Source organism: Triturus cristatus, chromosome 2_1 (genome assembly GCF_964204655.1).
Source record: "Triturus cristatus chromosome 2_1, aTriCri1.1, whole genome shotgun sequence".
NCBI classification, from domain to species: Eukaryota; Metazoa; Chordata; class Amphibia; order Caudata; family Salamandridae; genus Triturus; species Triturus cristatus.
In genome coordinates this window covers 1062535943-1062561076 of record NC_140581.1, presented here as the reverse complement: position 1 = coordinate 1062561076, position 25134 = coordinate 1062535943, and the positions used below count along the sequence as shown (strand labels likewise).

The window sequence follows — 25134 nt, the reverse complement described above, 5'->3', positions numbered from 1 at the left end:
CATAGGTAAACACAGATCATGCGTGTGTGCCATGACATAGGCTTTTCTCACGGATTGCAATCTTGTTGGACCAGGTGGGGTGCGCAAGCGCTACCTCCATAGTGGTGAAAGTCTACTGCCTTTACAATGAGTTATGCAGCACGAGAGCTGTCGTCGCAGCATACCGTGTAGTGATCAGTAGGAGTGAACAGGTCCTTTTTACCTATGTCATTGGAGTGAGGCCTACAGGCTCACTCATTTAAAGATCGGCTGCTGTGTATTTAAGTCACCCTCAGCCTACATTGGTGGATATGTGGTGTACATGTGCTGGTTGTATGTGTGCCTGTGAATGGTACAATACAGGCCAATGCTGTACTGTGCAGTGTGCGTATGTTATATGCATTTGCTGGGTGTATGTGTGCTTGTGAGTGGTAAAATACATGTAGGATATAGTGCTTTATGCGTGTATGGTGCATGCATGTGCTGGCTGTATGTGTGCTTGTGAGTGATGCAATAAATGAAGGATGACGATCAGTGTGTGTATGCTGTACACATGTGCTTTGTGTATGTGTACCTATGAATGGTACACTACATGGCTGACTCTGGGTCCCTTTTTGAAGACTCAGGGCTACATGGTGAAACAAGAGGAGATAGAGGAATCCCTCCCTGTACCAAAACAATCATGCCTGCAATATCTTGATAGATATGGCACCTTCCTGTCCTCTCCATTTGATGCAGGTCAGCAAGTTGTCTTGCTGTGCTGCATCACATTTTGATAATTATGACTCTGGTGTCTGGAAATGGACTAATATGGGAGCTTAAGAGCACAAAATCTGTCATCTCTCAACCAGCCGTTGGGGCTGTGGGAGGAGTAGCTGCTCTGCAAAATGTCTGCCTGGGACTACGATCGGGGGCAAAGACCTGCTAGTCTCCCATATAGGTGAGCGGCTGACACCCGGGCACTCCAAGACCACCTCCCCTGGAGCCTGAAGCATCAGCACCTGCCTGCTTGCCAAGACCAGTATGCCCCGGAAGGGGAGAGCATTGGAGGGAGCAAGGTCCAGAGGGGAATCTTATCGAGTGGATTCACTTTGTGAGGTGTGAGGAGACTCAATTGGGTCATTGCTCATTTGCAGGTAAAGTTGGCAACCCTTGTTTTTCAGAGTAGGGCCGCCGTGATGTGAGCCGTGATCATCGCTATGCCAAACGTGTCATCGCCCATGTGCAGTGAGGAGCCGGTAAATCTGGATGCCAGGAGGGGCCACTGTTAGGAGATTGCTGCATGGAATGGGCCATCGGCATACTTGGTGGAATGTCAATGACCCCATATACTAGGAAGGGCTGCTGTGAGGAAATCTTCTGTGCCACTAGGACCAAGCAAGAAGTGTGACCTGGTTGGGATCTTCACCGGAGGAAAGAACCACTGTGGTGACCCCTATGGACCTCTACTGTGACTGTGAACCACCGTTCAGACCTTCGCACTGCTTCCCTCCCCCTCACTGTGGGAAGGACCTAAGAAGGTACCCAGCTTGGCAAAGTCACGGAGAACCCCCAGTTGTGGCCTCATGACCGCCTGTGAAAAACTAGAGGACAACCGATTGCAACACGCCTGGGCCACATGCACTGAACTTACCAGATACAGCCGCTGTAGCTCCTGCTCTTGCAGAGACACTCCAGTTGCTCCTATCTTGCAGGTGTGGGTAAGGCTGACTTTGGGCCAGTTGGCCCCGGTGGACTTACTTGCCAGATAGTCCTTCGACACTGGAGCACTTTTGACTTTAAATTCATAGTTGGAGTGGGACTACTAGTGACTACTTCACCTGAATGTCGCCTATGGTGAACTGGGAATAACCACTATCACAAGAGGGAGGAGGGAGTGGGACTCAGGGAACTGCCTAAAGAAACACTACTGCCCTGGTCTCAGAGGACTGTGGAATTTGTTTGTGAATGTTGTATTTCCCTTTCTGTTGGTAGCAGTAAAATAATATACTTCTTGTTTTCATAAAAGCAAGTATTTGGCTGGACAATTACTGCTGCAAGTATTTTGAGTTGTGAGCCTATGTTCACATCCTGTATCCACTCCCCCCGGCCCCTAGAATCCTTGGACTGCTCAACCCACGCTATTATTGAGAGTCAAGTGTGGATGGAGTACTTAACTGAGTTGCTCACGATCCATAGAAGGCTGGGCCCGGGGACATCAAGAGTAAAAGGTCTCAGCCCCAACGGCTGAGCCTAGTAACTCCTGCTTCGCCCATGGCCTTCTGAAACAGGGTACATACATTTCTTGACCATCAACAGTGTTACTATAGTGTCTTCAACCGATGTTTTAAGGGTCCAGGAATACTTTGCATGTACCTCCTTCTCCCAAACGTACACAGGCAAAGTAGCACATGTGCAAATGTTCCTACATTTGGGGCTGAATTCTGTGGAAGTGGGTAGTAGACTGACCAGGAAACACATAAAGAGGATCAAATTCAGAAAATAACACCCACCACGCACAGTTACTGAAAAATGTCATAGAGCTTGCAACCCTCATGCGGAGAACACAGATGCAACAACTAGTCCCTTCACCTCTGCAACATATGCATGAGGAATTGGATAGCGGGAGTAAAGTATCATGTATCTGCTGGGTGCCCTAGGCTGGCTGAATACAAGTCCATGAGGCAAACCATACTCTGATTACATGAACTAGCTAGTCTAACAAGTGGACAATCTTATGAAAGAGACAGGCATGGGGTCCCTTCTGAATGGGGTTCATACTCTGTCTCCTTCCTATGGTACTGATATGGTTATGGATCACTTCTAATTGCTAACCTATTACAGCTAGGATTTCTACCAGGCTACCATGTTTCAGGCCACCCAGGGTAAGAATAGTGAGGGGGCTTGTTCCTCCCCAAGCCAAAAACAATAGCACCACATGGAGGGATGAAAAGCAGTCTCCCCAAAGGTGTTTTCCTGTTATTTATTTATTTATCCATTTATAAAGCTCTTGGTTGCACCTCCGGCGTGTCCCCGTGCTGGTAGCAGACTATCATATGGCTGAAAGTGTAGGTATAGAGTAACCCACTGAGCCCTCAGACAGATGACTGTAGATCTCGAAAGTCTATTCTGGTTTGATGGTGGGGAAAAGCTATGTCTTTAGGTTTTTGCGGAAGGTGGCTTAACAGGGATCCGTTCTAATGCCTGCTGACAGTGTGTTCCAGTGTTTGGCTGCCAGGTATCTAAAAGAGCGTGCACCCATCATTCCCTTCTGTATTCTGGGTACAATTACCCGAGCCCTTCCTTTGGATCTAAGGTTCTGGCTGAGAGTGTAGGCTGTTATCATTGCTTGGAGTTACCGTGGACCTTTTTTCAACATGATTCGGTGGCAGTAGCACATTGTCTTGAACAATATTCTTTTCTCCAAAGGTAGCCAATGCAGGCTTGCCAGGGCTTTTGTCATAGATGTTCTTTTTGGGAGATTCATCACTAGGCGGGCTGCTGCATTTTGTATCGATTGCAGCTTTTTTAGCCATTTTTTGGATGCACCTAAATAGAGGACATTACCGTAGTTCATCTGGGAGGTGACCACGGCATGTACTATTGATTTCCTTGCATTGACTGGTAATAGATCAAGGATCTTCCTCAGGACTTTCAGGGTCCCGAAGCCTTTACCCGTCACTTTCCGGATTTGACTATCAAATGTCAGTTTGGAGCCAAACCACACTCCAAGGTTTTTAACTTCTGCATTAGGGGTTGGTAGTTGACAAGTGTCTCAGGCTACCACGCAGATGTCCAGACAGATGGAGCCTTCCCCACAATCAGCACCTCTTCTGTTTTGTTTCCATTGAGCTTCAGGCAATGGTTAGACATCCATCCTGCTACCTCCTCCCAACCTTGGGAGAATTGGTGGGCTGTCCATTCTGGATTTTGAGACAGTGTGACAATTAGCGGAGTATCTTCAGCATATGATACAATGGTCATGTTATGACCTTCCACTATATCTGCAAGCAGACCTTGGTATAAATTGAACATCGTGGAGCTCAGAATTGAGCCCTGTGGGTCTCCCTGTAACAGGGGAACACACTTGGATGTATACGAGTGTTGAGTAACCTGGAAACACTGTGAAGACAGGAAAGATGTTAAACGCTGATCTCTGAAGACAGCTACCCTCTGTCACTTTTTGACAGTGTTTTTCCACTTTTTGTTGATATCATTTTTGGTGTGTAGAAAGTCATGTCCTCTAGGAAGACTTCAGTGTTCAAACCGTGCGGCGCCTGTCACTGCGTCAGTACTGCACTCTTCTCATGATATACAAGTTTGGGTAGGCTTCAGTCATTTCTATCCATCCACCTGGGCAACCACTTCTTCACATTAGCTGTCAGGCCCGGCCCATGCAAACCATCAAACCAGACTTCTATTGCTAAAGAATACAAGTCTGTTTCTCAAACCTGCTGGACGATATACAGCATCATAACCATTAGCGAGCCAATAGGAGCATATCCTAGCTCAGATTAACATCCCTACTAATGAAATGCATAAATAACATTAATTTGATACACCCCGTCTATAGGTGTTGATAACAGGTGTTGGTTATTATTAGAGCCTCGGGTCGTTTCCTCATTACTGTTAGAACTGGGGGTCTCTAGTTGGCTGAGGTAGGTACCTTAGGCCAAATAGGGACCCTTGCTTCTAAGTCAGGGAAAAAAAGGACACCTTCTCAGATAACCCCTGCTCACCCCCTCGGTAGCTTGGCACGAGCAGCCAGGCTTATCTCCAAGGCAAATGTGTAAAGTATTTGCAACCACGCTCTCAGTAACCCAATGGTAACACCACAAATGGACTCCACACGAGTTTCATAAAAACAATTATATATTTATATAAAAACATATACGATGAGACCAAACTATAATGATCCAACATATGCGTATTTGTAATATTTCACCTTGCCAGTTATTAGGCCAGCAAGCCCTTGTAGGTTCTTGCAGTATTAATGAGCAATTCTCTCTGATCCAATGCAGTCCTAATGTAATGCTATGCAGTTCGTAATGCAAGAATCAGGCACTTAGCAATGTCAAAATAATGCAGTTTGTTATGCAACAATCAGACAGTTTATAATGCCATAATAATGCAATTCATAATGCAACAATCAGGCAGTTCATAATGCAAAAATAATGCAGTGCGTAATGCAACAATCAGGCAGTTTGTTATGCAAAAATAAGGCAATGTGTAATGCAACAATCAGGCAGTTTGTAATGCAAAAATAATGCAATGCGTAATGCAACAATAATGTACTCCAGCACCGAACATGGTGCTCTGGATGGTCTCTATGCCACTCTTGCTGACTCACGGTCAGCTTTAGCCAAAATATGCTCCCAACACTGGTATGGTGGAAAACAAAGTGCAGCTCCACACTCCGGCCCTGGTACTGCCACTCCTCAGGAAGTACGGGCGACGCGAGCTTGAGCGGAGGCTTGCGCTGCGAGAATGGGAAAGGCTGAGAGCGTTTTCTCGGAGCCCGCACTCCGCCCCAGGTAACGACACACGCACGCTCGCTGAGCGTTGCCTGGGGTGTGCAACCTCACTCTCCTCTCCTCTCCTCTTCTCGCGGCTGGGCCTCCAATGTGACTTTTGTTGATCTTGGGCAGTGGAACACGGACCCCCCCCCCCCGACAGGGTTGGTTCGAGGTGCTTCCTTGGCAAAGGCCTGCTCAGACCGGTGGTACAGCTCCTCTGGTGATGCCGGTCCGGCCGATGGCAATGACGAAGGTCTCAGGCTGCAACAGGGCACACACACACAACGTCGCTGAGACTCACTTAAGCTCCAGGTCCCCACAATCACAGGGCAATCTTCATGAAGGTCTCAGGCTGCATGAAGCAGACGCACACAGCGTCGCTGAGACTCACTTGAGCTTCGGATGTACACGATCACAGGGCAATCCTCACAAAGGTCTCAGGGTGCACAAAGCACACGCACACAGTGTCGCTGAGACTCACTTGGATTCGGGGTGCACACGATCACAGGACAATCCTCAGGAAGGTCTCAGGCTGCATAAAGCACACGCACACAGTGTCGCTGAGACTCACTTGGACTCCAGGTGCACACGATCACAGGACAATCCTCATGACGGTCTCAGGCTGTACGAAGCACACGCACACAGCGTCGCTGAGACTCACTTGGACTCCAGGTGCCCACGATCACAGGGCAATTCTTACGAGGGTCTCAGGCTGCAAAAATCACACACACACAGCGTCGCTGAGACACACCTCGAAACTTTTGTGTTCCTGAGTTTCCACAACAGGGAGCCTGCTCTCCTCGTGTCCTTGGGGATAAGTTACTTCAGGACACAGCAAAGTCCTTTCAAGCAGGGGGACACAGCACACAGCAAAGTCCTTTTAGCCTCTCCTTGGTTAAATCAGCAAACTACAGGCCAGCCCCAGAACACACAGCAAGGGTCAGTCCTTTCCTTCAGTCTCTTCAGCTGTTTCTTCCTTGGCAGAGGTTCCTCTTGACCACGAAGTAGTTTAAATCCTTTGCAGTCTTGAACAGTTCCATTCCCTTCCAAAGTCCAGGGGTTTCAGCTCTCATAGTTATACCCCTAAATGTCTTGGAAGTCTTTGTGTTCAAAGGGGCACTGACCCCTGTCTAAACCAGTTCTGGGTGTATCCCGGCCAGTGACACCTTCTTCCTTTGATACTGGGGGTCTGGATACTTAATCACTCAGCAGGAGATGGAGCCATTGTTTTATGGCGGCAGCCCAGGCCTCTTCACCTCCAGGGCCTACTCCTTCCCCTACACTCCATGTGCAGGTCAGCCTGTTGCTGTCTCACCTCTTACCCTGGGTCAAGACATTCACCAGATCCTATCACTTTCAGATCCAGACAGTCAATCCACAACCAGGCAGAGACACACAGAAATGTTAGAGCAAAAAAACCCATCCACTTCTAAAAGAGTGCTTTCTAAACACACAATGCTAAAACCACCTTCACAAAAAAGATGTGTTATTAAATTGTGAGTTCAGGCATACTAAACTTCACCTCTCCATCTTAAGCCTTTGGGAAAATAGGCTGGAAACATATTACACAGCCTTTCTCATTCTATCCTATGGGCAAGATGGCCTTTCAACAGTGAAAAACGAAATGGAGAGTATTTCACTGTTAGGACATGGTACACACCTCAGTACATGTCCTACCTTTCACATACACTGCACCCTGCCCAGGGGGGTACCTTGGGCCTACCATAGGGGTGTCTGATGTGCATAGAACGAGAAGGGTAAGCCCTGGCAAGTGGGTGCACTTGTCAGGACAACATGGCTGTTTAACAAACTGCGCGCAGGCACTGCAGTGGCAGGCCTGAGTTCCCTCTTTAAGGCTACTTGTGTAGGTGGCACAATTAGTGCTGCAGGTCCACTAGTAGCGTTTGCATTACACATTGTGCACTTTACTAGGTACTTTACTTGTAAGGCAAACATACCAATCATGGACAACCAATTACCATTACACTTTACACAGGGAGCAATTGCACTTTGACATGTCTGAAAAAAGGTCTAGGGGGAAAGCAAAAAGTTTACCTATTCATATTTGTGTTTCCCTCATTTTTCCCTAATTCCTCCATATTTATTTTGGGATTTGTGGGAAATTAAGCTGCATGTGATATATTTCCACATATTTTACTCAATAAAGTTACATTTTCTAATATGCAAACATTAGCACTGCTGCATAAACACGTGTCTGCAGCTGTAAGAGCGGTGGGGCGATGGGGCCGGGTGGGGGGAGTTTCGACGGACGATGACAAGGGAAAATTAATTATTTATTTAAGTTTCCCTCGCCATCGTCAGGTGAAATCCCCCCTAACCCGGCCCTGCCGCTCTTATTTGCACGGACCGCGGCTGTGTTTAGACATCCTCAAGAAACTTCTTACCTTTTTTTAACTCCTCACTCTGTAAGTCTGCGCAGCTTTTGGCCCGGAAGTAATGAGAAACTCGCTAGAACAAATTTGATCAACCTTGGAAGAATGAATGAACCCCTCAGGATTCACACCTGTGATGTTTAAAGAAAACACAGATGGATGCATTAGTTCCCAGACCTACCTTACCTGCATATATACTCACCAGCAGCCTAGTCACTTCATTCACAAACTCACTCTGCTTTGATGGATTCCTGCTTACAGCTGTAATAAACATTTCAGCTGTCATGTAAAAAAAGAAATTTTTTTTTGTAATTGCTGCAATTCTTTTACAAGTGTGTGTACCTTAAGATGTGTGTGTACACTTACACAATTATGTGTGCCGGAGAATGCCTGTGCACACATTTGTTTATTTCTTTTGTTTTGTGGTATTGTTAGCTGCAGACAAAATGTGCTTTGCTCATGCCTAATCACGAGAAATTTTGGAAACATTTTGCAAAATTATGCGGAATTACATGAAATGCAAATCGTTTAGGCCTATATTTTAACATGAAATGCATCCTCGCATCAATTTTTGGTAAATGAACGTATTTTCTGCAAAACAAAAGCACTTTAAGAACAATTGCGGAGCTCATCATCTGCTTGCGTTTGGTTGTTCGCGTTGTTCCTGTGCCCCTGCACCATAATTTTGCCACAAATGGAGACATAATTACGCACCGTGGTGTATTGGCATGATTTGAGGGATTTCTTATAATACAAAAGTAATATAACTACACATTTTTGTGCCGCTGTCATTTACTTCGTGCCTAGTTATTGTACATATCCATGTGCTATAGTACACAAAATTGTATTTATGAAGAATGATATTGCCGTATACACCGCTAAATTGGTGTTACATATTCCTTTGGTATTATTTTTAGTACCTTAATGCCAGATTTTGTGGGATTTGGGATTCTTTTTGATTTGCACCATCTGTAAGACTGCTACAAATGATCTCTGTCCATAATAGTAAGCATGTTGTTTCAACTAGTCCTCGTAGGGATTGTGAAAACATCAGTTCTAGGGTGTGTTCTTCCTTATTTGCATTTTTTCCTGACATCCTTTGGGGACCGTTACTGAGGACTGTGTTGTTAAGGAAGGATGTGAAATGCGGGCGGATGTTAAAATACACTCCAAATTGTAAACAGCAGCTTTGGACTGAATTAGCACGATAAAGGCAAATGCAGCTGGCTTTCTATCATACAACGTTTAATCAAAGTTTCTAAAACTACACGATAAAATGAGCACATCGAGGATTTCTGTTCGGTATTTGATGTTGACATGTGACAACATTGCTTAATTTGTTTAAAAAAAAAAAAGGTTACAGAGTGCTAAAGTTATTCTTAGAAGCTCGCTGCCACGCCTGTCCTTTGCCACGGTTGTCAAATACCAAGATTTGTTTGTTTTGACTCCACCTCATACCTCTTTCTCCACAACCCTACACTTCCTTTCTCTTTGTCTCACTCTTGCACTCTAGCTTCAATCCCTGTTTTTTAGGTCTCGGCCTGACGTGGCAGCGCATGCGCTGCCCTCGTCAAACGAGGCTTCTTGGAATCGAAACGGTTCCAGAAGCCTCGTCCCAGCTCCGCCTTCAGCTGTGATTCGTGCGCGTCGTTTGGCGTCACGAATTATGCCAAATGCAGTGCAATGATTGCACTGAAGGCATGTCAGTCTCTCATTTTTGCCACCCTGTCTCCTTTGATCCACGCCCTGTGGGATTGGATCGTTTACTTGCGGAGGGACACGTCCTCCTTCAATTACTCAGTAAGCACTATATAATTTTTAGGGTAAGTGAGAGCGGCCTTTATTGCCCCTATGGGGCTTGCTCCTAATCCTGGTGCGCTTCTGTCATTTTGCACAATCCTGGTGCGCTTCTGTCATTTTGTATTATGTTGTGAGGTGTGTTTGTTTCATGTGAGCGTTTTGTTTGTAGTAGTGCCCTGCTCATGAATTTTCGCATGCACTCCGCTGTCCGTGCCTTTCCAGCCCTCTCTTGCCCCCCTCCACCGCCATTTCAAATGCTTGTTCGCAGCTCCCCCCGCCCGCACTCTGTGAATTTTCACACCTCCCCCGCATGCGCTCCGCTGTCCGTGCCTTTCCAGCCCCCTTTTGCCCCCCTCCACCGCCACTTCAAATGCTTGTTAGTAGTTGCGTTTGTCGCTTTTGTATAGGAGCCCTTAAGTTGGTCTTGGGAACCCTTATTTCTCCCAGTCTCGCACACGGAAACATGAATGTGTGTGTGTGTGTGCCTGTGCGTTTGTGTCCCTGTGTGTGCCATCTGTGTGTGTGCCTGTGTGTGTGTGCACGCATGCATGTGTGCGCATCTGTGTGCGAGTGCATCTGTGTGTGCGCGTATGGGTCTGCATCTGTGTGTATGTGTGCATGCCTGTGTATATGAATGCATCTGTGTGTGTGTGCGTGCCTGCGTGTGTAGTGGAAACATGCATTCTATTTCTCTTCTTATGGGACCTTGTTTTCTAGTTTCCTCGTTCACATACTGTTAATATTTAATAAAAATGCACATGATTTGCAAAACAAATCTGTAAACCTGCACCAGTAGGTTTACACCTACGCGTGGAAGTATACGTATACATTTTTGGTAATTTTCATACAATTCTTTAAGTACTGGTGGGACGCTACGAAAGGTGAAGCTTTCACATGGTGCTTGCAAGCGTAAACCGTTTTGCACACATAATTGTGTATAGTTTACAATTATGTGTGTGCATATGTTTACCAATGGCATTCACAATTGCTAATTTGTTTAATCTTCACTGAAAAAAACATTATTTCTACAATGAAAAATCCCTGTCCTTACTGCTAACAATTTTTTTTGACTTCCACTTTCAAACAAACTCATCCCTGCCCTAGACTAGAGTCAATTTCTGAAAGTTTTCAGTGTGGAAATAAGCACAGAAAATATTTGTGTACATCCACAACCTCACAACTTTGTGGATGTGCACAGTATTTCAACAACGTCGTCACCTTAGATCACGCTCTCCCCTCCCACGAGAGCAGACTTACTGCTGCGTAACATTGTAAACTATTGGGATAACATCACTTGTGAGCTAATGGAGGTACCAATGTAAATTCATATATCGTGAATACTAAACAACGATGTGCACTCTGCATGTGTACGCAGAGTTTATACGTCCTAAGCGTTGAAAGGCTGTACTTAAAATTATAACTAATACCTTAAGGTCCACGGTAAAACACTCAAAACAAATAGCCCACTACTGTAAAAAAATACAGAAATGTCTTCACATACGCTTAACACATAGATTTAAAGTAATTTCTAAAGTCCGTAACTTTTTATTTCTTGTTATAGTTAAAGATAGACCGCAATAATATTTCTAACAAAAAAAAAAACGCAATTTTCAAAGAATTTCAGGAATACTCCTGGGAAACTACAACTGTCTCAGATTACCAAGAGGGTTTGCCATGGATATCTGATTAGGTACACAGATTGTGTAAATGTGCATTCCCTCTCTCAGAAACGGGAAAGAGCTTGTATACATCTTCCTGTGGTTGAACTGGGTATGTGCACCCATCACATTTGTTGTTGTTCACAGACATCAGTTAGGGGCAGACATGTGCCACCCAGGGCTTGGCCCGTGGTGGCCCTGACACTGGCTTTTCTAACCCTGCTCTTGAGGGTCATGAAGCTGCGACAGGAAAAAATATTAAGCAGAGCTCTGGTAGTCCAGGCTACTTTTTGTAGTGTACACTCCTTCCATTTCTGTGGCACCTCAGCTGCAAATATGAGGCAGCTTTGGGGCTAAAGGTTTCAAAAGGGGGTCATCCATGTAATGGTATCAAGACCAGAGGTTGTATTGTCACTTCCACTGCGCCTGGCATTTTGCTGCAGTGACGTCTGAGGGGTTGTCTCCTTCCGTTCCATCCTAAAACAAGCATTGAAAATGCAATATGTCTCGCCTTTGATTAAGTTAAAGCCATTTGCTTTGCTAATGGTATTGTATAGCAAAGCAAATGTCTTTTTTACTTTTAGCGCGAGGCACGCGCGCTAATTGCAACGTAGACAAAATTGCCTGTCTTCTCCTTTTACAAATATTGAAGCTCCTTAATGTTTCCATTGGTAAAGATATTTAGCATTTTAGAGGATATTTTGATTTGCAACGTGGACAAATTGCCTGTCTTCTCCTTTTACAAATATTGACGCTCCTTAAACAGGTCTGACATTAGTCTTGTGACGGAATGTTCCCATTGGTTAAGCTATTTACCAGTTTTTGGGGATATTTTGTACGCAGGTTGTCTACGTTTTCCATATTTCGCTTTTTTGATTCTTATGGACTGGGGGATCGCGTTTTTTCCAGGCTGTAAAGCATGGGGTGATTTTTGGCTTGTCTCTTCCAGCACACAATAAATTGGTGTTGAGATCGCCTCTGCATGGGATGAGGTGCTATGTCTATTCCCAAAATGTTACTGAAGACTGCCTCTACTTCAACGGCTCATGATTCACAAAAAAAATCAACAAACTAAAAAGACGAATGCATCATAAATTTAGGCTGCCACAAATCCCAACATGCCACCTTACCTGCCACTTATTCCTAACCCAATCAACAGAATTTCAAGTCAAACACTCAGACAGGAACCAAATACTCGCTCTCTACTACTCACTCTCTACTACTCACTCTCTACTACTCACTCTCTACTACTCTACTACTCTCTACTACTCTCTCTCTACTAGTCACTCTCTACTGCTCTCTACTACTCACTCTCTACTATTCACTCTACTACTTTCTCTACTACTCACTCTCTACTACTCTCTACTACTCACTCTCTACTACTCTCTACTACTCTCTCTCCACTACTCACTCTACTACTCACTCTCTACTACTATCTACAACTCTCTACTATTCTACTACTACTCTACTACTCACTCTCTACTACTCTCTACTACTCACTCTCTACTACTCTCTACTACTCTACTACTCACTCTCTACTACTCATTTTCTAATACTCTCGACTACTCAATCTCTACTACTCAACCTCTACTACTCACTCTCTACTACTCACTCTCTACTACTCTCTACTACTCACTCTCTACTACTGTCTACTACTCGCTCTCTAGTACTCACTCTACTACTCACTCTCTACTACTCTCTACTACACTACTACTACTCTACTACTCACTCTATACTACTCCCTACTACTCACTCTCTACTACTCTCTACTACTCTACTACTCTACTACTCACTCTCTACTACTCTCTCTTCTACTCACTCTCCACTACTCACTTTCTAATACTCTCTACTACTCAATCTCTACTACTCAATCTCTACTACTCACTCTCTACTACTCACTCTCTACTACTCTCTACTACTCTCTCTCTACTACCCATTCTCTACTACTCTACTACTCTCTCTCTACTACTCACTCTCTACTGCTCTCTACTACTCACTCTACTACTCTACTACTCTCTACTACTCTCTACTACTCACTCTACTCACTCTCTACTACTCACTCTCTACTACTCTACTGCTCACCATCTACTACTCACACTCTACTACTCTCTACTACTACTCACTATCTACTCACTCTCTACTTCTCTCTAATACTCACTCTCTACTACTCTCTACTACTCTCTCTCTAACCCTCTCTACTACTCACTCCCTACTACTCACTCTCTACTGCTCTCTAATACTCACTCTCTACTATTCACGCTCTACTATTCTGTCTACTACTCACTCTCTACTACTCACTCTCTACTACTCTCTCTCTACTACTCTCTACTACTCGATCTCTACTACTCACTCTACTACTCAGTCTCTACTAATCTCTACTACTCACTCTCTACTACTCTACTACTACTCTTCTACTCACTCTACTACTTTCTACTACTCACTCTCTACTACTCTCTACTACTCTTTACAACTCTACTACTCACTCTCTACTACTCTCTCTACTACTCACTCTCTACTACTCACTCTCTACTACTCACTCTCTACTACTCTCTCTACTACTCAATCTCTACTACTCACTCTCTACTACTCACTCTCTTCTACTCTCTACTACTACTCACTATCTACTCACTGTCTACTACTCACTCTCTACTCATGCTCTATTACTCACTCTCTACTACTCTACTACTCTCTACTACTCTCTACGACTCACTCTACTACTCACTCTCTACTACTCTACTACTCACTCTCTACTACTCTCTCTCTACTACTCTCTCTCTACTACTCTCTACTACTCACTCTCTACTACTCTCTCTCTGCTACTCTCTACTACTCACTCTCTAATACTCTCTACTACTCTCTCTACTACTCTCTACTACTCACTCTCTAAAACTCACTCTCTACTACTCTCTACTACTCTCTCTCTACTACCCTCTACTATTCACTCTCTACTACTTACTCCCTACTACTCTCTCTCTACTACTCTCTCTACTACTCACTCTACTACTCACTCTCTACTACTCTCTACTACTCACTCTCTACTACTCACTCTCTACTACTCTCTCTACTACTCACTCTCTACTACTCTCTGCTACGATTTCTCTACTACTCTACTACTCTCTACTACTCTCTACTACTCACTCTATACTACTCACTCTCTACTACTCACTACTACTACTCATTATCAACTCTGTCTACTACTCACTCTCTACTACTCACTCTCTACTCACTCTCTACTACTCACTCTCTACTATTCTACTACTCTCTACTACTCATTCTCTACTACTCACTCTCTACTACTCAATCTCTACTACTCTCTCTCTACTACTCTCTCTCTACTACTCTCTACTATTCACTCTCTACTACTCACTCCCTACTAGTCTCTCTCTACTACTCTCTCTACTACTCACTCTCTACTACTCAATCTCTACTACTCTCTACTTATTCTCTACTACTCACTCTCTGCTACTCACTGTCTACTACGCTCTACTACTCACTCTCTACTACTCTCTGCTACGCACTCTCTACTACTCTACTACTCTCTACTACTCACTCTCTACTACTCACTCTCTACTACTCACTACTACTACTCATTATCTACTCTGTCTACTACTTACGCTCTACTACTCTACTACTCTCTCTCTACTTCTCACTCTGTGCTACGCTATACAACTCACTCTCTACTACTCTACTACTCTCTACTACTCTCTACTACTCACTCTCTACTCTCTCTACTACTCAATCTCTACTACTCACTCTCTACTACTCACTCTCTACTACTCTCTACTACTACTCACTCACTACTCACGCTCTACTACTCACTCTCTACTACTCTCTACTACTCACTCTACTACTCACTCTCCACTACTCGCTCTCTACTACTCAATCTCTACTACTCTATCTACTACTCTCTCTCTACTACTCTCTCTCTACCACTCTCTACTACTCTCTACTACTCACTCTCTACTATTCACTCTCTACTACTCTACTACTCACTCTCTACTACTCTCTCTCTCTACTACTCTCTACTACTCACTCTCTACTACTCACTCTTTACTACTCTCTACTACTCTCTCTCTACTACTCTCTCTTTGCTACTCTCTACTACTCTACTATTCACTCTCTAATACTCTCTACTACTCTCTCTCTACTACTCTCTACTACTCTCTCTCTAAAACTCACTCTCTACTACTCTCTACTACTCTCTCTCTCTACTACTCTCTACTATTCGCTCTCTACTACTCACTCTCTACTACTCTCTCTCTACGACTCTCTCTACTACTCACTCTACTACTCACTCTCTACTACTCTCTACTACTCACTCTCTACTACTCACTCTCTACTATTCTCTCTACTACTCACTCTCTACTACTCACTACTACTACTCATTATCTACTCTGTCTACTACTCACTCTCTACTACTCACTCTCTACTCACTCTCTACTACTCACTCTCTACTATTCTACTTCTCTCTACTACTCATTCTCTAAAACTCACTCTCCACTACTCACTCTCTACTACTCAATCTCTACTATTCTACTACTATCTACTACTCTCTCTCTCTACCACTCTCTACTACTCACTCTCTACTACTCTACTACTCTCTACTACTCACTCTCTCCTACTCTCTACTACTCACTCTCTACTACTCACTCTCTACTACTCTCTCTCTACTACTCTCTACTACTCACTCTCTAAAACTCACTCTCTACTACTCTCTACTACTCTCTCTACTACTCTCTACTATTCACTCTCTACTACTCACTCCCTACTACTCTCTCTCCACTACTCTCTCTACTACTCACTCTGCTACTCACTCTCTACTACTCTCTACTACTCTCTACTACTCACTCTCTACTACTCTCTCTACTACTCACTCTCTACTACTCTCTGCTATGCACTCTCTACTACTCTACTACTCTCTACTACTCTCTACTACTCACTCTCTACTACTCTCTCTCTCTACTACTCACTCTCTACTACTCACTCTCTACTACTCTTTCTCTACTACTCTCTGCTATGCACTCTCTACTACTCTACTACTCTCTACTACACTCTCTACTACTCTCTCTCTCTACTACTCACTCTCTAAAACTCACTCTCTACTACTCACTCTCTTCTACTCTCTACTACTACTCACTATCTACTCACTGTCTACTACTCACTCTCTACTCATACTCTATTACTCACTCTCTACTACTCTACTACTCTCTACTACTCTCTACTACTCACTCTACTACTCACTCTCTACTACTCACTCTCTACTACTCTCTCTCTACTACTCTCTACTACTCACTCTCTACTACTCTCTCTACTACTCACTCTCTACTACTCTCTGCTATGCACTCTCTACTACTCTACTACTCTCTACTACTTTCTACTACTCACTCTCTACTACTCTCTCTCTCTACTACTCACTCTCTACTACTCACTCTCTACTACTCTTTCTCTACTACTCTTTGTCACGCACTCTCTACTACTCTACTACTCTCTACTACACTCTCTACTACTCTCTCTCTACTACTCACTCTCTAAAACTCACTCTCTACTACTCACTCTCTTCTACTCTCTACTACTACTCACTATCTACTCACTGTCTACTACTCACTCTCTACTCACACTCTATTACTCACTCTCCACTACTCTACTACTCTCTACTACTCACTCTACTACTCACTCTCTACTACTCACTCTCTACTACTCTCTCCCTACTACTCTCTACTACTCACTCTCTACTACTCACTCTCTCTCTACTACTCTCTACTACCCACTCTCTAATACTCTCTACTACTCTCTCTACTACTCTCTACTACTCACTCTCTAAAACTCACTCTCTACTACTCTCTACTACTCTATCTCTACTACTCTCTACTATTCACTCTCTACTACTCACTCCCTACTACTCTCTCTTTACTACTCTCTCTACTACTCACTCTACTACTCACTCTCTACTACTCTCTACTACTCTCTACTACTCACTCTCTACTACTCACTCTCTACTACTCTCTCTACTACTCACGCTCTACTACTCTCTGCTACGCACTCTCTACTACTCTACTACTCTCTACTACTCTCTACTACTCACTCTCTACTACTCACTCTCTACTACTCACTACTACTACTCATTATCTACTCTGTCTACTACTCACTCTCTACTCACTCTCTACTACTCAATCTCTACTATTCTACTACTCTCTACTACTCATTCTCTACTACTCACTCTCTACTACTCACTCTCTACTACTCAATCTCTACTATTCTCTACTACTCTCTCTCTACTACTCTCTCTCTACTACTCTCTACTTTTCACTCTCTACTTCTCACTCCCTACTACTCTCTCTCTACTACTCTCTCTACTACTCACTCTACTACTCAATCTCTACTACTCTCTACTTATTCTCTACTACTCACTCTCTACTACTCACTGTCTACTACTCTCTACTACTCACTCTCTACTACTCTCTGCTACGCACTCTCTACTACTCTACTACTCTCTACTACTCACTCTCTACTACTCACTCTCTACTACTCACTACTACTACTCATTATCTACTCTGTCTACTATTTACGCTCTACTACTTCACTACTCTCTCTCTACTTCTCACTCTCTGCTACGCTATACTACTCACTCTCTACTACTCTACTACTCTCTACTACTCTCTACTACTCACTCTCTACTACTCCCTACTACTCACTCTCTACTACTCACTCTCTACTACTCTACTACTCTCTCTACTACTCAATCTCTACTACTCACTCTCTACTACTCACTCTCTACTACTCTCTACTACTACTCACTCTCTACTCACGCTCTACTACTCACTCTCTACTACTCTACTACTCTCTACTACTCTCTACTACTCACTCTACTACTCACTCTCCACTACTCGCTCTCTACTACTCAATCTCTACTACTCTACTATCTACTACTCTCTCTCTACTACTCTCTCTCTACCATTCTCTACTACTCTCTACTACTCTCTCTCTACTACTCTCTACTACTCACTCTCTACTACTCTCTCTCTGCTACTCTCTACTACTCTACTATTCACTCTCTAATACTCTCTACTACTCTCTCTCTACTACTCTCTACTACTCACTCTCTAAAACTCACTCTCTACTACTCTCTACTACTCTCTCTCTACTACTCTCTACTATTCGCTCTCTGCTACTCACTCCCTACTACTCTCTCTCTACTACTCTCTCTACTACTCACTCTACTACTCACTCTCTACTACTCTCTATTACTCACTCTCTACTACTCTCTCTACTACTGACTCTCTACTACTCACTCTCTACCACTCACTACTACTACTCATGATCTACTCTGTCTACTACTTACTCTCTACTACTCACTCTCTACTCCTCAGTCTCTACTATTCTACTACTCTCTTCTACTCATTCTCTACTACTCACTCTCCACTACTCACTCTCTGCTACTCAATCTCTACTATTCTACTACTATCTACTACTCTCTCTCCACTACTCTATCTCTCTACCACTCTCTACTACTCACGCTCTTCTACTCTACTACTCTCTACTACTCACTCTCTCCTACTCTCTACTACTCACTCTCTACTACTCACTCTCTACTACTCTCTCTCTTCTACTCTCTACTACTCACTGTCTAAAACTCACTCTCTACTACTCTCTACTACTCTCTCTACTACTCTCTACTATTCACTCTCTACTACTCACTCCCTACTACTCTCTCTCCACTACTCTCTCTACTACTCACTCTACTACTCACTCACTACTACTCTCTACTACTCTCTACTACTCACTCTCTACTACTCTCTCTACTACTCACTCTCTACTACTCTCTGCTACGCACTCTCTACTACTCTACTACTCTCTACTACTCTCTACTACTCACTCTCTACTACTCTCTCTCTCTACTACTCACTCTCTAAAACTCACTCTCCACTACTCTCTACTACTTTCTCTCTACTACTCTCTACTACTCACTCTCTACTACTCTCTCTACTACTCACTCTCTACTACACTCTGCTACACATTCTCTACTACTCTACTACTCTCTACTACTCTCTACTACTCACTCTCTACTACGCTCTCTCTCTCTACCACTCTCTACTACTCACTCTCTACTACTCTCTACTACTCACTCTCTACTACTTTCTCTACTACTCACCCTCTACTACTCTCTGCTACGCACTCTCCACTACTCTACTACTCTCTACTATTCTCTACTACTCTCTCTACTACTCTCTCTAATACTCACTCTCTACTACTCACTATCTACTCACTGTCTACTACTCACTCTCTACTACTCACTCTCTACTCACTCTCTACTACTCTCTCTCTACTACTCACTCTCTACTACTTACTCTTCACTACTCACTCTCTACTACTCAATCTCTACTACTCTACTACTATCTGCTACTCTCTCTCTCTACTACTCACTCTCTACTACTCTCTCTCTACTACTCTCTCTACTACTCTCTACTACTCACTCTCTACTACTCAATCTCTACTACTCTACTACTATCTGCTACTCTCTTTCTCTACTACTCACTCTCTACTACTCTCTCTCTACTACTCTCTCTACTACTCTCTACTACTCACTCTCTACTACTCTCTACTACTCTCTACTACTCTCTCTCTGCTACTCTCTACTACTCTCTACTATTCACTCTCTACTACTCAACTACTTTCTACTACTCACTCTCTCCTACTGTCTACTAATCACTCTCTACTACTCTCTCTACTACTCTCTCTACTACTCACTGTCTACTACTCTCTGCTACTCACTCTCTACTACTCTACTACTATCTACTACTCTCTAATACTCACTCTCTACTACCCACTCTCTACTACTCTCTACTACTCACTCTCTACTACTCACTCTCTACTACTACTCACTATCTACTTACTCTCCACTACTCACTCTCTACTACTCAATCTCTACTACTCTACTACTATCTGCTACTCTCTCTCTCTACTACTAACTCTCTACTACTCTCTCTCTACTACTCTCTCTACTACTCTCTACTACTCTCTACTACTCAATCTCTACTACTCTACTACTATCTGCTACTCTCTCTCTCTACTACTCACTCTCTACTACTCTCTCTCTACTACTCTCTCTACTACTCTCTACTACTCACTCTCTACTACTCTCTACTACTCTCTACTACTCTCTACTACTCTCTCTCTGCTACTCTCTACTACTCTCTACTATTCACTCTCTACTACTCAACTACTTTCTACTACTCACTCTCTCCTACTGTCTACTACTCTCTTCTACTCATTCTCTACTACTCACTCTCCACTACTCACTCTCTGCTACTCAATCTCTACTATTCTACTACTATCTACTACTCTCTCTCCACTACTCTATCTCTCTACCACTCTCTACTACTCACGCTCTTCTACTCTACTACTCTCTACTACTCACTCTCTCCTACTCTCTACTACTCACTCTCTACTACTCACTCTCTACTACTCTCTCTCTTCTACTCTCTACTACTCACTGTCTAAAACTCACTCTCTACTACTCTCTACTACTCTCTCTACTACTCTCTACTATTCACTCTCTACTACTCACTCCCTACTACTCTCTCTCCACTACTCTCTCTACTACTCACTCTACTACTCACTCACTACTACTCTCTACTACTCTCTACTACTCACTCTCTACTACTCTCTCTACTACTCACTCTCTACTACTCTCTGCTACGCACTCTCTACTACTCTACTACTCTCTACTACTCTCTACTACTCACTCTCTACTACTCTCTCTCTCTACTACTCACTCTCTAAAACTCACTCTCCACTACTCTCTACTACTTTCTCTCTACTACTCTCTACTACTCACTCTCTACTACTCTCTCTACTACTCACTCTCTACTACACTCTGCTACACATTCTCTACTACTCTACTACTCTCTACTACTCTCTACTACTCACTCTCTACTACGCTCTCTCTCTCTACCACTCTCTACTACTCACTCTCTACTACTCTCTACTACTCACTCTCTACTACTTTCTCTACTACTCACCCTCTACTACTCTCTGCTACGCACTCTCCACTACTCTACTACTCTCTACTATTCTCTACTACTCTCTCTACTACTCTCTCTAATACTCACTCTCTACTACTCACTATCTACTCACTGTCTACTACTCACTCTCTACTACTCACTCTCTACTCACTCTCTACTACTCACTCTCTACTACTCTACTACTCTCTACTACTCACTCTCTACTACTTACTCTTCACTACTCACTCTCTACTACTCAATCTCTACTACTCTACTACTATCTGCTACTCTCTCTCTCTACTACTCACTCTCTACTACTCTCTCTCTACTACTCTCTCTACTACTCTCTACTACTCACTCTCTACTACTCAATCTCTACTACTATCTGCTATTCTCTTTCTCTACTACTCACTCTCTACTACTCTCTCTCTACTACTCTCTCTACTACTCTCTACTACTCACTCTCTACTACTCTCTACTACTCTCTACTACTCTCTCTCTGCTACTCTCTACTACTCTCTACTATTCACTCTCTACTACTCAACTACTTTCTACTACTCACTCTCTCCTACTGTCTACTAATCACTCTCTACTACTCTCTCTACTACTCTCTCTACTACTCACTGTCTACTACTCTCTGCTACTCACTCTCTACTACTCTACTACTATCTACTACTCTCTAATACTCACTCTCTACTACTCACTCTCTACTACTCACTCTCTACTACTACTCACTATCTACTTACTCTCCACTACTCACTCTCTACTACTCAATCTCTACTACTCTACTACTATCTGCTACTCTCTCTCTCTACTACTCACTCTCTACTACTCTCTCTCTACTACTCTCTCTACTACTCTCTACTACTCACTCTCTACTACTCAATCTCTACTACTCTACTACTATCTGCTACTCTCTCTCTCTACTACTCACTCTCTACTACTCTCTCTCTACTACTCTCTCTACTACTCTCTACTACTCACTCTCTACTACTCTCTACTACTCTCTACTACTCTCTCTCTGCTACTCTCTACTACTCTCTACTATTCACTCTCTACTACTCAACTACTTTCTACTACTCACTCTCTCCTACTGTCTACTACTCACTCTCTACTACTCTCTCTACTACTCACTCTCTACTACTCTCTGCTACTCACTCTCTACTACTCTACTACTATCTACTACTCTCTAATACTCACTCTCTACTACCCACTCTCTACTACTCTCTACTACTCACTCTCTACTACTCACTCTCTACTACTACTCACTATCTACTCACTGTCTACTACTCACTCTCTACTACTCACTCTCTACTCACTCTCTACTACTCACTATCTACTACTCTACTACTCTCTTCTACTCACTCTCTACTACTCACTCTCTACTACTCACTCTCTACTACTCACTCTCTACTACTCTCTCTACTAGTCACTCTCTACTACTCACTCTCTACTACTCTACTACTCTCTACTAATCTCTCTCTACTACTCACTCTCTACTGCTCTTTACTACTCACTCTCTACTACCCACTCTCTACTACTCTCTACTACTCACTCTCTACTACTCACTCTCTACTACTACTCACTATCTACTTACTCTCCACTTCTCACTCTCTACTACTCAATCTCTACTACTCTACTACTATCTGCTACTCTCTCTCTCTACTACTCACTCTCTACTACTCTCTCTCTACTACTCTCTCTACTACTCTCTACTACTCACTCTCTACTACTCAATCTCTACTACTCTACTACTATCTGCTACTCTCTCTCTCTACTACTCACTCTCTACTACTCTCTCTCTACTACTCTCTCTACTACTCTCTACTACTCACTCTCTACTACTCTCTACTACTCTCTACTACTCTCTCTCTGCTACTCTCTACTACTCTCTACTATTCACTCTCTACTACTCAACTACTTTCTACTACTCACTCTCTCCTACTGTCTACTACTCACTCTCTACTACTCTCTCTACTACTCTCTCTACTACTCACTCTCTACTACTCTCTGCTACTCACTCTCTACTACTCTACTACTATCTACTACTCTCTAATACTCACTCTCTACTACCCACTCTCTACTACTCTCTACTACTCACTCTCTACTACTCACTCTCTACTACTACTCACTATCTACTCACTGTCTACTACTCACTCTCTACTACTCACTCTCTACTCACTCTCTACTACTCACTATCTACTACTCTACTACTCTCTTCTACTCACTCTCTACTACTCACTCTCTACTACTCACTCTCTACTACTCACTCTCTACAACTCTCTCTACTAGTCACTCTCTACTACTCACTCTCTACTACTCTACTACTCTCTACTAATCTCTCTCTACTACTCACTCTCTATTGCTCTTTACTACTCACTCTCTACTACTCACTCTCTACTACTCTCTACTATTCACTCTCTACTACTCACTCTCTACTACTCACTCTGTACTACTCTCTACTTTCTACTACTCACTCTCTACTACTCACTCTCTACTACTCTCTACTACTCACTCTCTACAACTCTACTACTCTCCACTACACTCTCTCTACTACTCACTCTACTCACTCTCTACTACTCACTCCCTACTACTCACTGTCTACTACTCTACTACTCTCTACTACTTACTCTCTACTACTCACTCTCTACTACTCACTCTACTACTCACTCTCTACTACTCGCTCTCTACTCTCTACCTCTCTCTCTACTACTCTCTACCTCTCTCTACCTCTCTCTATGCGCACACATATGCACATATATATATATATGTGTATATATATGCATTTATATATATGTATGTGTATATATACATATATAAACATATATACATCTGCATATCTATATAAATACAAATATAAATGCATGCATACATATACATATATACATACATATGCATGTTATGTACATGAAAGTTTGAAAAACACTAATAAAAGCAAAGCTAAAAAGCCACCTAATTACAAACAGAATTGCTTTAACTTAAACGAGGGCGAGACCTATTGCATTTTCAATGCTTGTTTCTCTTTGTCACTATTTTACTATCTTGTTCGTCCTCTTTCTGCAGGCCTTTACTGACTTTCTTTCTCAGAGTCAAAGTTTGATGATGATAAATAAGCCCCTGTCCCCATATCTGAGCACCTATCCCTACTGCCTGCAACCACCGGCACAAATTAAGCTCTGTGTTTGGCAGCTAACACACTGCTGGCATGCCAGGTCAAGGTGATAGCTTTGTGGAATTAACCTTCCTTGGGTCTGCAGAAATAGGACAAATGTATAGAACAATGCTTTGACTTTTAAAACACAGCCATGACAATCAGGACTTTCTTGCCCAGCGTTTTAGGGTCAGGTTTAGCTTTCAGTGAACTGAAAATCCTACTTTTGGAGAAACTGCTGATGGATTCACCTCGTTTCAGGATTTCCATCAGAAATGTGAGTATTTTGTAAGCTTCATCTGCAAGGGCCTTGCTTCTAATTGTTTGTCGATCTCTCAGGAGACAACTATATGTTGACCAATGAAAAGACAATTTTTTTAAAATGCGCTTACAGGAACAAAATGAATGCTTTGTAATAGTGTAGAACAAAATGCCAGCATTGATGCATGGGGCAGTTATGTTTGTTGAAATACCGAACATGACAGCAGATAAATCTAGACAGAAGGAGTGGTGCGCCCTAACACTCTCCATTGGCTGACATGGCCAGGCACTGAGAAAGAAAACCTTGGTTTCAATCCTGCTTGTTACATGCTGACTAAGATCAATTATTTTCATGCACATTGATGAACAATAACGAGGTTTCTTTCATCCCCATAT

The 25134-nt window shown here is 43.2% G+C and overlaps 1 protein-coding gene across 2 annotated transcripts in view; it reads left to right on the top strand.

Annotated features, from left to right (window-relative positions):
- Positions 1–25134, top strand: part of EMCN (endomucin) — a 672183-nt gene that overhangs the window by 216134 nt on the left and 430915 nt on the right. The window lies entirely within an intron of this gene.